We start from the raw sequence: 8,180 nt of genomic DNA on the forward strand, positions 1-8,180 counted from the left end.
TACTTCAACCACAGATGTCGTTCGGGATGCCAGCAGCATTTTAATGTGAGGGAGACATTTGCAGATAATCATACACACGGTTCTAGTGTTGTTGTTGTATCAGAAAATGTTTTTATGAAAAAATCCACGAAAGCATAAGATGCCAGTCCAGTGCAGTGGTACTACAATGCTAGGTCTTAACACGGACTACCATCACAATGGCCTACCGTTCAGATGTATCCTTTAGCCTTTACTTTAGTTTACGAATGGCATCTCTTTCTAACAACTGATGCATGTGTTAAATGAATTCCCATGCACTCTGTGTTCACTGCAGGTACTAATCATGGTGGACGAAGATGTTGTACGTAGCCGGCTGCCTAGAAAGGCGGCCTCTCTTATGCACAGGGGCAGCAGCAGCGGCGCTTTTGGACGACATTTCTGTGTAAGTGGTGACACTGATTCCAGTAACCCAGACGTTTCTGGGGCTCTGCTACCAGAGGACTATAGGCCCATGAGGCCTTCCCTCGCCAAACCCCTGCATAGCCTTATACTGCCTGACCCAATGCTGGAGGAGGAGGACGACGACTCTGATGATGACGACAGTGATGGCCTCTCCCTCCTTGGCACATCCCCACCCAAGTTGGACGACAGCTTCCTAAAATTGGGGCTCCAGGACCAGTCAAACAACCTGCAGAGCAGCCCCAAGAGTGGAGGTTAGGGGCCAGGTGCTCTCACTTGATGATCAAACTGATATTGAATTCATATTAAACAACTTGTGAGTGTATTTAGAAGGGAACAGGTTATTTTGTGATGGAAGTCAGTGGAAACATTCACAGCTAGGCTTGAGGATTATAACATGGGGCATAAACCTGTTTGCCTTTTCTAACAGTTTGATTGAATAGTCTTCCATACTGTAGCCTACATACTGCATGATCTGCCAAGAGTCAGGGTTAGTACATCTCTTCTTCTGACTCTGAAAGCATCTGCTTTTCTAGTGGGTTACACTGACTGGCACATGCATCGGATGGCAGCAGTGTCCAGTAACGTGTTTGACGACCTCCTGGGGGAGTGTTCCCAGTTCCACAGCTGCAAGAGCAGCCTGGCTGCCTTCGTCCTGGAGAGAGGTGAGGTCTTCTCTCTGCTCACTGGGGAATCTCAGGGATGCAAACTAGTCACCTTTTCGATTTTTAATCCAAAATCACGTCTTTTTTTATTTTTATGCATCCGAACCCCCCAAGAAGGTCTGTTTCCACAACTCTCGTTGACCTTCTCACCTTTTCAACTCCGTCCCTGGAATCTATTCAATAATAATACACTACAAAAATATGTTAACGACTGTAAATGACACCTATTTTTGATGAGCATGTCTAATGTACGCACACACAGTTTATGTGTCGTCCATGTGTGTTATATATATATATATATATATATATATATATATATGTGTCTATAGATTGTGAATAGTTTATGGATGTGATTCTCCCACATTATTCCCTCTCCAGAGCTGTGTGACACTTGGGGCCAGTCCTATGTGCGCTACAACGTTGTGGCGTTGGGCACGGGCGAGTCAAGCTGCAGTGACTGGCTCTGCTTCAGTGGCACCATGGTGCATGACTGCCATGCCATGGTCATCGCCAGACGGGCTCTCCAAAGGTACATCAGCCTGACAGGAGTTTTGTTGGATCGTCTGGACTTACTTACTCACTTCACTCACTTGTTTGGTTTGTTTAGCTATTAATACTGGAGACTAGCAAATGATGTGTCCGATCCTGTATTTCTATTCAGGTTCTTGTACAAGCAGCTTCTGCTGTTCTTCAGCCATGACCCAAAGTGCAAGGAGCGCTCCATCTACGAGAGAAACTCAGACAGCCAACTGCTACAGCTCAAGCCCAAAACCTACCTTCACCTCTACACCAACCAGACCCCAAGAGGGGCAGCATAGTGCGGTTCCATGTGAGTGTGTGCATTTTCATACTGGCTGCTGTTGTTGAGTGTCCAATGCGGAAATCTTAATTGCTTGCATCCACTCAGAAGTGTAAGTATTGGATGGACATTTCACTAATTTAGTGATCTAATTGAGTGACCCAGTGAGAGTGATTGTGTGCATCCTCTGTCCCCATAGGAACTCCCTGAATCTCTACGGTTCCCTGATGCTGCAGTGCCATGCTAAGGGTTCTCTGATCCCTGTGGCTCTCCTCCATCCGGGTGTGTGGGGCGCCCGCCCGGGTCTGCTGCATGTCCGACAGTGACAAACTTTGCCGCTGGGCCGTCACCGGGGTCCAGGGGGCGCTGCTGAGCCACTTAATTGAGCCACTCTACATCATCAATGTGGTCCTAGGTAAGTAACCAAGGATGCATTACAATCACAGTAGCATAGGCCGCCCTCCCTTGTAGGACTGACGGACAGTGCTCCAGTGACACCTGGAGGTATTACGCCTCTAGTCCCCCCCGTCCCCCGGCCAGGAATGGCTGTTCTATGTTCTACGGTAAGTAGCCGTTGACGGCTTTGGTTTTCAAACCATAATACAAACACAACAACCAGAATCTTAATGCTGACTTTTGGTACATTTTGAAATAGTCACCGAATCTTTCTCAATCTAGTCTGTTTTCCCTGAATAATGTGCTGTGTAATACTGGTGTGTGATACTTTTCTCAGGCTTGTTCTAATATTTTATCTTTATCTTGACAATTCTCAGCAATCTACAGCAGTGTTCTAGAATTGTATTGGGGCCTTAAGTGGTTAAGAAGGAATTTTGAGAACTTGGTTCTGGTTTACTGGTCCGTTCAGGTGACTCCAGCTATAACTCGGACAACGTGTCGGACGCAATCAACAATCGCCTGGGGGATGACTGGGAGGAGCAGCTGGTCCCACCCTTTAGGAAACAGAGGATATTCTTCCTCGGTTGTGACGGGGTGGCGCCTCAACACAGCTCTCGCCACTGCAAAGACCTCAGCATCAACTGGTGCCTCTGGGACCTGAGCATCGAGGTGCTGGACAGCACAACAGGCTTTGTTGTCGATGGGTAAGTCAATGGTGCTACTGGTAGACGATGCTCGTAACATGGGAACAATTTAAGTATTTTTGATGAAACATAGATGATCTCGATGACTACTTTCATACTTTACGTACTTGGTATACTACTATTACAATGAAGTCTGATGGGTACTGAAGACCCATCTCTTCAGACTACATCTTGCCTGTCCATCTTGACTGTAAAGACCTCTTCACTCCCCACTACCCTGTACAGTTCCTCTACTGTATATATAAAAAAGATCCTTCCTTCTTCTAGCATTGTGACTGCCAATAGCACCTGCTCCTAGCATTGATTTGTTCTTATGATGACTGATGTGATTCACTTACTTGTTAGACACGTTTGTAAGTTGCTTTGGATAAAAGCGTCTGGTAAATGTCAAACATTTAAAAACAAATTATGTAAATGTATAATTTCATTGTGGAGGGAGCTTTCTATGTAGGCGTAATGCTCTCTCTGGCCCCTTAGCTCCCCAACTGTGAGTGGGCCTGGCTTCTCCAGCAGACTGTGCAAGAGAGCCCTCTACTGTAACTTCTGCAAAATTGCAAAGCTGAGTGGGCAAAGTTCTCTACTGAACCTCCAAACCTATCACAGTGCCAAGGTGAGTTGTTGAGCCATGAATCAGTAGATATCCTGGCACCCGTGGACCTGTATTTGTCTGCACTGCATATAGGCGACATCGTAGCCATATCATGTGCTACCGAATATCATCTGGCCAAGATTGTGTTGACAGCATGAATGTGAATTTTGTGTGATGTGTTCCTTCTTCCCTCAGTTGGAAGCCAGTCTCTATCAGAATGCCAAGATGGTTGTCAACCACCAGTTCCTCTCCAATGGCGCAGGACCCTGGGACTCCAAACACCTGGTCGACAGCTTCAGCCACTGAGTCCCATGGGTGTGGGCGTAGTTTTGTTTCAAAGAGGAGTTTGAATTTGTGATTTGTGCCTAATTTCAGCATTACTGCATGCTTAATGTTCTTTAGTTTGAAGTTCTGTTTGGTTTCACATTCATGTTCATGTTCAATAATGTGCAAAATAAAAACAGAAAAGTCTGAAGATTTAGTTTGAAGTATTGCATTAGAAGGGAAAACAAACAAGTATATCTTGCCCAAGCTTAGGACCTAAATCCCCAAAGGTAATCAATGTAATTTATTTACATGTACCACACCATCTCCGAAATCTCCTTACATTAGTACACCGGGACAGTTAATACAAGAGTTAACTTAAAATGTCTTTTTAAATAAAAAAAACTCTCAGAAACAGGTTTATCATATTTTCACATGATACAACAAGCCACTTAAAAGAACAAAACTGAACTGGCAAAGTGCCTTAAAATTTAAGCTGCTCTGTCACCAACTATACCCCATTAACCATCTGAGATCAGACAAAACAAATGGATGCATACGTTTTGCACGCATAAGTCTTTCTAGAAATGGTAAAATCCAATTATTAGTTTTCCTATGTGACAGTTATTATTTGGACTGGTTAGGGTGACAGGAAGATGACCCCTACATACAGTAATTCAGAACACAAACCCCTGGAAATACCTAAAGTACTGACCAAGCGTCAATCTTGTGCCCAGTGTAAAAGGATTATAGAAGTCCAGCACCAGGGGGTGGGGGGGGGCAGATAAGTCTTTGGAGGTGACAAGTCAAGATCGTGCTTGGTATCTGATGTAAACTGATCAGATTTTGCCTGATTATGACAAACACAATTAGTGAGGCGATGTAACTATAAGTTACAATCTTCAAACACGTTGTAGAGGCAACCGTCATTCAATCACGTTATACTAAGGTACATTTTCGATCAAAGCATTGACAACCTTAATTCACATCACTAAATGCATTTGTCCTAAAGGAGACCTCTGATACTAGGCACCATATTGACTTCGGCTGCCTGTTACACCGTCACTTCAGCCCCCCTCTGTTGCTATAGCGCCGGTCGTCCATTGAGCTTGTCGTGCATGAGGTTCAGGGCTCCGCTGGCAAAGTCTCTGAGCACGTTCACAGTCTCTCTCTGGAGCTGCAGGGACTCACGCACAAACTCCTGCTGCGTCTCGGCCACCGACTCAGACAGGAGCTCCAGGGAGCGCGACACCGTCTCCATCAGCACGTTGGTGGCGTGCTGCTCCTGCACAGTCATCAGAAATGACTCCATTCCGAAGATTATGAAGCTACAATTAGAACAAGTCAAAGAGTTCACCTGAGTGTTAATTGTTGACCTCCCCAGTCTCTCGCGCCCCACCAGTATTGCTATTGCGCCCCCTTCAGGGGGCGCGCCCCACACTTTGAGAACCACTGCGTCTAGTCTAGCAGCTCGCGCGCGGTGGACTGAACCATGCAATGAATAAATAGAGGGGTAAATAATAAGGCTCAATTTTGTTAAACATAGAGAAACAAAACTCCAGTTTGTTTCTTTTGTGACTTTTTTTAATACATAGAATTATAATTTGAAGTCGGCTACATTAACGTCCTTATGATAATAATAATAATAATATTATTTATAAATATAATGTATTTTAAAAATATATTCTCATGGGCCCCTGTCAGTGCTGGGGCCTTAGAATCGTCCTAACGTACTACCCCCTAGCGGCGCCCCTGGCTACAGCTAAGTATAACCTCACTTTGTAAGTGTTCCAAACCAAAGGCAGAGTACACAGACCCGTCACCAGGGCCCAGTCTTAGGGTGGGCCAATGAACTGCATGGGGGGGCACAATTATTATTAACTATTCTATATAATCCGATATGCTATGGTATTCGTCATGCAACACTGACATGCATAGTAGGTTGCAGAGGCTAAATTGGACACGGAGCCTACCGATGAAGACTAGACCTACAATTATCAGAATGCAGCACACAATAAACACAGGCGAAGCTGGTTTATTACAAGGCCTTGTCGACCCAAGTAGGCCTGAGCTAAAATTATTTGAATGCAAGTTACTTTATAGCATGGAGAGGCCAAGTTGTTCATTACAATGCGCACAGGTCAATAATTGGCACCAACCCGGCACACTTACAAGAGCAAGAATTAAATAAATGCCAGGGATAGCCTACGTAACTAAAATTAGGAGACTGGCACGCAATCAGTGCACTTCCAAAAGCGATACAGTATGACCGACCGATCGTGTGATCATCACATTAAACCACCCATCTACAGCAAATAGGATCAGCCAGATACATCAATCCTCATAATTGAACACGTTATACACAAAGCACATTAAATATAGCATAACACCTTTTTGGGCCATCACCAGTTTGCACCCCTGCAGGTGTCCACAGTCACACACACTCTAGGAGGGTGACCTCACCATTGTCGTCGGCGTAGGCAACACATTGTACATCGCTGATTAATGATGTTCACTTTGTATGTCCATTGTCTCTGTCTGTCTTATTTTCGCTGATGTTTTGTCGTTTCTTTCCTGCATCTCCAGTGGGTTGAGTTTAGGCATAGAGCCCTGGGAGCTGATGAGGTCTGTCTGCCCCTCGCCTGCAGCTAAACTCCTGTCCACCACCCAGGCCTACTCACGGTGTAGTGTTACACGTCTTGTTGTATGATCGTGAATACCAGGCAGCAGCATCAATTAATTTGTCCTTTTTTAGGGTTCAGTTTAAACATTTTTACCCATGCAGATGTGTTTTATTGATGCTGTCCACATTTCAGTGAGAAGTCACACTGGGACTCCTTGGCCAACCGCACCCTCCATGCAGTTCCACAGCTTTCGTCCGCAGGGACATCTGTATCCTTTGACAAACTATTCTATTCTATTATACCCATTTTCCCTGCTGAACGAGATCATTATATCTGCTGAACTTTGTTTTACTGACGATATCTCATCTCCTTTCTTCATATATCTTTGACTCTACTTTTCCCTCAGTATAGTAGTCGGGCAGTGTTGGCTGTTGCCAGGGGTGAAAAGGAGAACTCTTTCCTTGTGTCAAATGCCATTCAGAAGTTGAAAAAAGGCCACCGCTGTGTCTCTTGGAACCCATTTCCTGTGGACCATTGGACTGGTGAGCAATGAACATGCCTGTATTTCAAATGATCCATTTCAGATACGATTAACAGCTTAACAGCAATTGAGTTGATTCTGTACATTAGGAAGTATGTGAGTGGTAAATTAGCAATGTAAAATGGCTGTCCGACTCCAAAGTATTGAAGGTGTGTTTGTGTCAAATTGTATTTGATTTCAGACCCTCACAACACACTGGGAGACTCGGCTTCCTCACGCCTCCTCACTGTGTGTTCCAATCACAGCAGCGTTTCCTGTCTGCTGGGCCATGTTGTTCAGCGTGCTGGAGAGATGCTGCAAGCCAGGGCCTACTTGCACTGGTACCAGCGATATGGTGTGGGGAGACAGTCTTGTATGCTCCTAACTTTAACATTCCTTTTTCTCTGCAGACAGACGCGTCGGATAGGGGGCTGGGAGCGGTGCTGACCCAGCAGGTGGAGGGAGCCGACCGTCCGGTGCTGTACCTGAGCCGAAAGTTGTCGGAGCGGGAGGGCAGGTACAGCACGGTGGAGAAGGAGTGTCTGGCCATTCGGTGGGCGGTCGGCGCCCTCCGGTACTACCTGCTGGGGCGCTCGTTCACCCTCTACTCCGACCATGCTCCCCTGCAGTGGCTCCACCGCATGAAGGATACCAAGTACCAACGTGAGGATCACCCGGTGGTACCTCGCGTTGCAGCCCTTCAACTTCACGGTGGTTCATAGGCCGGGGGCGCAGATGGTCGTGGCCGATTTCCTCTCCCGTGCAGGGGGGGGGGGGAGTAGGCTATCGGACAGGTGTCAGTGATCAGACTCGTTATCCCACTGGTCTATTTAACCTGTGTGTGTTTGTTCCCTCGAGAGATGAGAAGGGCAGGAAGTACCTGCCTAGGCGGTGGGCCGAAGCTGTCTATCTGCTTCCGTTTGTGAAATGATCGATCTACAACTACAGACTAGTTGATTTTTTCATATAAGCTAAATAGTTTTTTTTGGAACATGTTTCCGTCGGTTGGCAGCCGATTTTCGATCGACGTTTTATGAAAAGTAAACTTACGATCCATAAGTTAATAAGGAGAATGCTTGGGGCTACTATGCCGCTAACCAATCAAAACCCGTTAAAGCGTCACCTGACTTGACGTCTGCCAATGATATTCCTTCAAAATACGGAACTAGGAAGTAAACAAC

General features: G+C 45.8%; 1 pseudogene across 1 annotated transcript; it reads left to right on the top strand.

The window, feature by feature from the left end:
• The first annotated feature begins 322 nt into the window (after window positions 1-322).
• On the top strand, window positions 323-3,897 carry LOC308173012 (adenosine deaminase domain-containing protein 2-like; annotated as a pseudogene). The gene is made up of 8 exons: window positions 323-692; window positions 975-1,103; window positions 1,482-1,632; window positions 1,765-1,920; window positions 2,102-2,317; window positions 2,768-3,002; window positions 3,480-3,612; window positions 3,787-3,897. The product of its transcript is annotated as an adenosine deaminase domain-containing protein 2-like (transcript).
• The last annotated feature ends 4,283 nt before the right edge of the window (window positions 3,898-8,180 follow it).

The sequence above is a fragment of the Nansenia antarctica genome (assembly GCF_963989245.1).
Source record: "Nansenia antarctica genome assembly, chromosome: 18".
Lineage (NCBI taxonomy): Eukaryota > Metazoa > Chordata > Actinopteri > Argentiniformes > Microstomatidae > Nansenia > Nansenia antarctica.